The following is a 7,604-nucleotide window of genomic DNA, read 5'->3' on the forward strand; positions in this document are numbered from 1 at the left end:
GTCAGCAGTGACCTATTCCTATCTCTCACACGAAAGGAGATAGACTCGACACTGGCATGCTTACAGTGGGTTGAAAGACTTGAAAACGACAACCACTACAAGATGTATGTTGATATAGATGTCGAAGATAATGCCACAACCACTCGTATGGCCCAGGCAGACAACAACTCCTTTGTCATTGGCCACAATTCTGAAACAGACGAGAACATGTGAAGCTACAGGTGAAGAATAAGTACCAAACTTGCAACCGTAGACCTTTAGACTTTTCTAAAGCTACTTTTGCTTTTTCAAAAGTCAAGAAAAAGACACTTCACCAAATCCTTTTCTGCTTTCCCCATCCGACCTCCATCATCAGGAGCACTCAGAAAAGCTGAAAAGTCACGGAGTTGTTCTGTACATTTTTATGTTTTGAATTCTAGTTTGAGTTCCGCTCCCTATATATGGAGCCTTAGTTTCAGTTGTAAAGCATTCGAAAATTTCCATATCAGTTCTAGATTCGAAAATAGAGGGAAACAAAATCAGAAAAATTGAGCAGAAGAGTCTTCTCTCAAATAGTTTAGCAGTGTGCCTTCCTTCCTGTCTAAGTGTGAAGTAGTGTGCTTTCATGACAAGTAAGTATCTGTTCTCATTCTTATGGATAGCTAAACAGCCTTTTGTGCTGTTTACCTGAGAATGAGGCTCTGAATGTTTAACATGTATATATATTTGAATAAATGAATTCAGGTGGTTGCTCACCCACTTCTTCAACAAATATAGTTGTCATTACGTTTCCTTAATTATATTTGTCACTATGTTTCATTATGTTTCACTATCTAGATGCATGCATCCTGTAGAAATCCAAGGTTCTAATTATACTATTCACCTGAAAAAATCAGTTTTAAAACCAAAAATTAGGACAAGCAGCAGTGATTCCGCCTGTTAAAGTAGCCGTTAGGTGAAAAACTTAGGCATGTTGAAGGCTAGTCTTGTTTTTGTTTTTGTCGTTTAGAGAAAAGTTTTTTTTGGTCGAATAATATCGCTAAAACCACGGGTCAACATAGGATACAGAAGGCATTATTTTGAAGAGACCTATCCCGGCCTATTAGTCTTTTCCAAAAGTAATAGTGTAATACAAGAGTGTTGGGCAGTTGGGCAAAATACAGAAACTTTTTTGGTATACGGGAAAAGTCCCTTATAAAAGTCTTGTTTTGAATTTACTCCATCCAAACAGAGTGTTAAGGTTGGATTCTCAGGAAGAGCCTTTCTGTAGATGAATAGATTTCACCTATTAGCAGATTATTACGAAAATTGTAGGAGTAAAGATGCAAGTTCTGATTCTCAATGAGATGGGAAAGGTAGATAGCTAAGGTGATTACGTGGATGGGTCACAGTAGTTTCAAGAATAGTGATGGCCTTCAGATTTTGTTTGCAAAGAAACTTATATAAACGCTCGATCATGAAAGGATAGTGATGGACGTAATGCACTATTTTTAGTAAGAATTTATTTGCATAAATCTGAAATATTGAATTTTAACTCATAAAAGGATAGAAGATGCATGATTGCTATAGGAAAGATGAGAACGTTATCATTTTTCACCATGCATAGATCATAGATGTGTTTATCAGGTGAGGTTGGTGTTGGTATGATTTTACTTTACCATACTATGCATGGAACAGCTATAGATCTTATTCCTATCATTAATTTTGCCTTATATTGGACCAGGTTCAGGGCAATAAAACTTTGCTGCACTTGCAGACAATCATGGCATCCACACCTGGTTGACAACTTGTTCACGGCACTTTGTATCTTCTCTGAAGCCATGAGCCACCTGCCCTGAAAGAAATGAGGTGTAAGAATGTGGAATATTGATAGCATGCATAGAGAAAAATGGCTTGAGGTTCCTTACACATCGTTCTGTACTTATCTAACCTCTCCTCCTCCTCTCTCCTATAAATACCAACGCCCCCTACTCGCCACTTCTCCACAACCCAAAGCTAGCTATCTACCACTGACCATCACTATGGAAAAGCATTTAGCTCTCGCCTTTTCTCTTTGCTTGCTTGTTCTCTTCCACGGCTGCTTAGCCAGACGCCAACAATCTCAGTCCAGCCAGCAAAATGAGTGCCAGCTGAACCAGATCCAAGCCCGCGAGCCTGACAACCGTATTGAGACTGAAGCAGGTCGGATTGAGTCATGGGACTACAACCAGGATGACTTGCAGTGCGCTGGTGTCGCTGTTGAAAGAATCACCATTGAGCGTAATGGCCTTCACTTGCCTTCTTACACTAACACTCCAAGGCTTGCGTACGTTGTACAAGGTAATGTGCAAAACAGTTGTTTATTTGTTATTCAGTAAATTGCACGTTGTGGTGATTAAGTATATGTGTTTAACTTGCTATTTTTGGATACTTTACTGTAGGTAGGGGTCATCTAGGGATGGTATTCCCTGGCTGTCCTGAGACATTTGAGGAGTCTGAGCAATCTGATGAAGAACAACAGGGTCAGCAACAACAACAGCAAGGCCAACAACGGGGCCGCCAGCAACAGGGACGCCGACAAGGACAATTCAGACAGTAAGGCCAACAAGGACAACAAGACTTTGAACAGCTAGACCGACACCAGAGGGTGCGACGCGTCAAAGAAGGTGATGTTATCGCAATCCCCGCCGGAGTCACGACCTGGTCTCACAACGACGGTGACAGATCTCTTGTTTTTGTTACTCTTTTAGACATCGGCAATAACCACAACCAGCTTGACCAAAACCCAAGGGTACACTTCTTTACCAACATTTTAACACCTATATACATAATGTTAACAATTTCAATTAAATGCTTAACTCACTCAATGTTTGCTGCTTAATCTCAATTTATAGCGATTCTATCTTGCTGGTAACCCACAAGATGAGTTCAACCAACAAGGCCAAAGCCAACGGAGGTAACAAGGACAACAAGGACAACAAGGAAGGAGCAGGCAGCAACAGCAGGGAAACAACAACAACAACATCTTTGCCGGCTTCGAGACAGAGCTCCTCGCCGATGCTCTCAACATCGACCAACAGACTGCCCAGCAGCTCCAGGGACAGAACGACAACAGGCCACAGATTGTTAGGGTTCAGGGACGTCTCGACTTTGTCGAGCCACCACGGTCACAGAGGGAGGAAAGACAACTGCAAGGACAACAAGGACAACAGGGACAGAATGGCCTTGAGGAGCTATTCTGCCACATGAAGATCAAGCAGAACATCGGCAAGCCTTCAATGGCTGACGTCTTCAGCCCGCAAGCCGGTCGCATCAGCACCCTCAACAGCTTTAGCATGCCTATTCTCAGGTACCTCCGCCTCAGTGCTGAGAGAGGCTTCTTGTACAACGTCAGTATTCTATGCATGCAGTTTGCTAGTTAATTTTAGTTACCCGTTGATTAATTAATCATGATTTTTATCTGGTATGGCACATGCAGAATGCTATCCACAGCCCACATTGGAACTTGAATGCCCATGAGATCGTCTATGTCATCAGAGGTAGCGCCAGGGTTCAGGTGGTGAACGACAACGGCGAGACCATCTTGGACGACCAGGTCCGCCAGGGACAGCTCTTCGTCGTGCCACAGAACCACGCCGTGTTGCAGAAGGCCATGAGCAACGGATACGAGTACATTGCCTTCAAGACCGATGACAATGCCATGATCAACACTCTGGCTGGCAGGACCTATCATTAATTTTGCTCGTTTGAAGACCGATTGATTTCGTTGGCTCGTTTGAAGAAATTATTTGCAAATTCATTTTAGATGCTCTTGCTTGTTTTGGTAATTCATTCTCCAGTAATTAGGAGAATGAACTCTCTATTGCTATTAGTTATCACAAAATTTTATTGTAATTTATTCAGTTCTGGTATGTTGGCTAATTCAAATAACTAATATCATAGCTAGATGTTGTATTTAGAATTTAGTATTTATTTCCAAAAAGAAAGAAAAAAAATCGCATTTTCTTTTAAGACCCAAAAACTATAATAAGGCACCACGTCCCTATGTATCCTTCTGTTTCATTAATCAAGGCTTAAGGGCAGCCACACCGCCCTTCTTTCAAACAAACAAAAAAACTATAATAAAGCCCAAACCAAGAACACAGTACTCTGAGCTGAGAAAAAGAAAACCAGAGAGCAAACCAGGAAATCGGAAACGAAGGGAAAGATGGAAGACGTGGTCGCCGAATCGATTTACGCGGCCTCATACTCCGACGAGAAGGCAATGCAACGTCGTCAGCTACGAGACTCGCTTCACGAGCTAATACGTGATTCAACAACAGCCGACTTGAAATTCGAGTTTGCGAGTCTAATTTTTGGTAAGAAGGGCCAAATTGGAATGTTCTTGATATCTAAAGTCTAAGCTTTTGTTAGGAATTTGTAACCCATTTGTGCAAATAGGTTTGTATGCCATGTGTTTTGTGAATGATTGCACTGTATTTTCTTTTTCAGGATGTTGCTAAAGAGAACACATGTTCACGTACCGCATTATGTTTTTATGTATTTATCTTCCGTGTTTAGAGTATCAGAATCAAGGTTTGTTCAAGTTTTTGAGTTGGGAAAGAAAAGAACGCAAAATGACTCCTTGAATATAGTTTTTTTGAAATGCAGTTGAGGGGATTGCATCCAATTCTTTCAACCATATCGTCTATTTATGCCTTATAATCTTCTATAACAAAGTTGTAAAAATAAAGTCTTGTTTTGAATTTACTCCATCCAAACACAGTGTTAAGGTTGGATTCTCAGGAAGAGCCTTTCTGTAGATGAATAGATTTCACCTATTAGCAGATTATTATGAAAATTGTAGGAGTAATGGCGCATATTCTGAATCTTTATGAGATGGGAAAGGTAGATAACTGAGGTGATTATGTGGATGGATCACAGAAGTTTCAAGAATAGTGATGGATACTTCAGACTTTGTTTTCAAGAAGATGCATGATTGCTATAGGAAAGATGAGAATGTTATCATTTTTCACCATGCATAGATCATAGATGAGTTTATCAGGTTAGGTTGGTGTTGGTATGATTTTACTTTACCATACTATGCATGGTAACAACTATAGATCTTATTCCTATCATTAATTTTGCCTTATATTGGACCAGGTTCAGGGCAGTAAAACTTTGCCGCACTTACAGACAATCATGTCATCCCCACCTGGTTGACACCTTGTTCAAGGCACTTTGTATCTTCTCTGAAGCCATGAGCCACCTGCCCTGAAAGAAATGAGGTGTAAGAATGTGGAATATTGATAGCATGCATAGAGAAAAATGGCTTGAGGTTCCTTACACATCGTTATGTACTTATCTAACCTCATCACCTCCTCTCTCCTATAAATACCAATACCTTCTACTCGCTGCTTCACCACAACTAGCTAGCTATCTCTCTGATCCTCACTATGGCTAAGCCTATAGCTCTCACCTTTTCTCTCTGCTTGCTTGTCCTCTTCCACAACTGCTTAGCAGCTCGCCAACAATCTCAGTCGAGCCAGCAGAATGAGTGCCAACTAGATTAGCTCCAAGCCCGCGAACCTGATAACCGCATTGAGACTGAAGCGGGTAGGATTGAGTCCTGGGACTACAACCAGGACGACTTCCAGTGTGCTGGTGTTGCCGTTCAACGAATTACCATTGAAAGAAATGGCCTTCACTTGCCTTCTTACACCCACGCTCCACAACTCACTTATGTCGTCCAAGGTATTGTGCAAATGCAACTGTTAAATTTAGTATCAATTTGTTGAATGTAAGTACATATGTGGTTAATTTGTTCATTTACACCCTGTAGGCAATGGTTTTCTCTCAACTGTTTTCCCTGGCTGTCCTGAAACTTTCGAAGAATCTGAGCAATCTGATGAAGAACAACAAGGCCAGCAAGGGCGCCGTGGACAGCAAGGTCGTGGACAACAAGAGCAGCAAGAACAAGAAGAGTATGAGCAACAACAACAACAACAAGGCCGTGGACAACAAGGTCGTCATAGACAACAAGGGCAGCAAGGCCAACAGGGACAAGAGAGCTTCGAACAGCTAGACAGACACCAGAAGGTTCGACGCATCAGAGAAGGTGATGTGATTGCTATTCCTGCTGGAGTCACTTACTGGTCCTACAACGACGGTGACCAACCTCTTGTTGCTGTCAATCTTCTTGATATCAGCAACCAACAAAACCAGCTTGACCGTAACCCCAGGGTAAACTAATTAACATATATAATACATATACATTTTCTTTTGTGAAGGTACATTAGCACTCTTACTGTTGGCTTGCTAGTTTTTTCTGATCACATGCATGATGTTATGTATGTAGAGATTCTATCTTGCTGGTAACCCACAAGTTGAGTTTAACCAACAAGGGCAAAGCCAGAGTCGACGGGGCCAGCAAGGATGTGGACAACAAGGGCAAGGCCAAAGTCAATGGGACCAGGACCAGCAACAGCAACAGCATGGTGGAAGGAGCAGGCACCAGCAACAACAACAAGGAAACAACAACAACAACATCTTCGCATGCTTCAACACACAACTTCTCGCTGACGCTCTGAACATCGACCAACAGACTGCCCAGCAGCTTCAGGGACAAAACGACAACAGACCCCAAATTGTGAGAGTTAGAGGACGTCTTGATTTCATCGAACCACCACGATCACAACAGGAGGAAAGACAACAACAGGGAATACAGAGACAACAGGGACAACAAGGACAGAATGGTTTTGAGGAGACATTCTGTAACTTCAGGATCAGAGAGAATATTGGCAGGCCTTCACGCGCCGACGTCTTCAGTCCCCAAGCTGGTCGCATCAGCACCCTCAACAGCTTTAAGTTGCCTATTCTCAGGTACCTTGACCTCAGCGCTGAGAGAGGCTTCTTCTACAATGTAAGTATACTCAAATCAATCAATATAGGCATGCATATTTGTCATTTTGAATTAATTGTTTGATTCATTATGATTATTAATTTTGTTTGTGGTACTTGCAGAATGCTATCTACAGTCTTCACTGGAACTTGAACGCCCATGAAGTCTACTACGTCATTAGAGGTAGTGCTAGGGTTCAGGTTGTGAATGACAATGGCCAGGCCATCTTGGACAATGAGGTCCGCCAGGGACAGCTTTTCATAGTGCCACAGAACCATGCAGTGTTGCAGAAGGCTAGCAACAATGGATACGAGTACATTGCTTTCAAGACCCAAGACAATGCTAAGATTAACACTCTTGCCGGCCGGACCTCAGTCTTGCGGGTACTCCCCGACGTGGTCCTCGCTAACGCATACCAGATTGATCGACAACAGGCAAGGACTCTCAAGTACAACAGGCAGGAGACTGTTGCTTTGAGCTCATCAAGGTCTTCTCGATCCCAGAGGAACTGGTGGGATATTGCTGAAATGTTTGTATAAGTATGAATAAAAATATGTGATGTGGCATGTAGACCCCCGTACTTTTTCTTGTTTATTTTAATTTGTCGTATAATGTTTGAAACTACGTATTCGTATGGTACACAAGTATTCGCGCTTAGGTTAAGGCTTTGAGGCCATTAAAAAGGATTAAGAAATTTAGAGAAAATCCAATTTGGGTCTAGAAAAGTATTTTTAAAGTATCAAGGCTTAGGATAAGCTCGGAAAAT

The 7,604-nt window shown here is 41.9% G+C and overlaps 2 pseudogenes; both read left to right on the top strand.

The window, feature by feature from the left end:
• The first annotated feature begins 1,673 nt into the window (after nucleotides 1-1,673).
• LOC133737399 (prunin 1 Pru du 6-like) lies at nucleotides 1,674-3,694 on the top strand (annotated as a pseudogene).
• A 1,455-nt stretch (nucleotides 3,695-5,149) lies between these two features.
• Nucleotides 5,150-7,377, top strand: LOC133740602 (prunin 1 Pru du 6-like; annotated as a pseudogene).
• The last annotated feature ends 227 nt before the right edge of the window (nucleotides 7,378-7,604 follow it).

Source organism: Rosa rugosa, chromosome 3, assembly GCF_958449725.1.
Source record: "Rosa rugosa chromosome 3, drRosRugo1.1, whole genome shotgun sequence".
NCBI lineage: Eukaryota > Viridiplantae > Streptophyta > Magnoliopsida > Rosales > Rosaceae > Rosa > Rosa rugosa.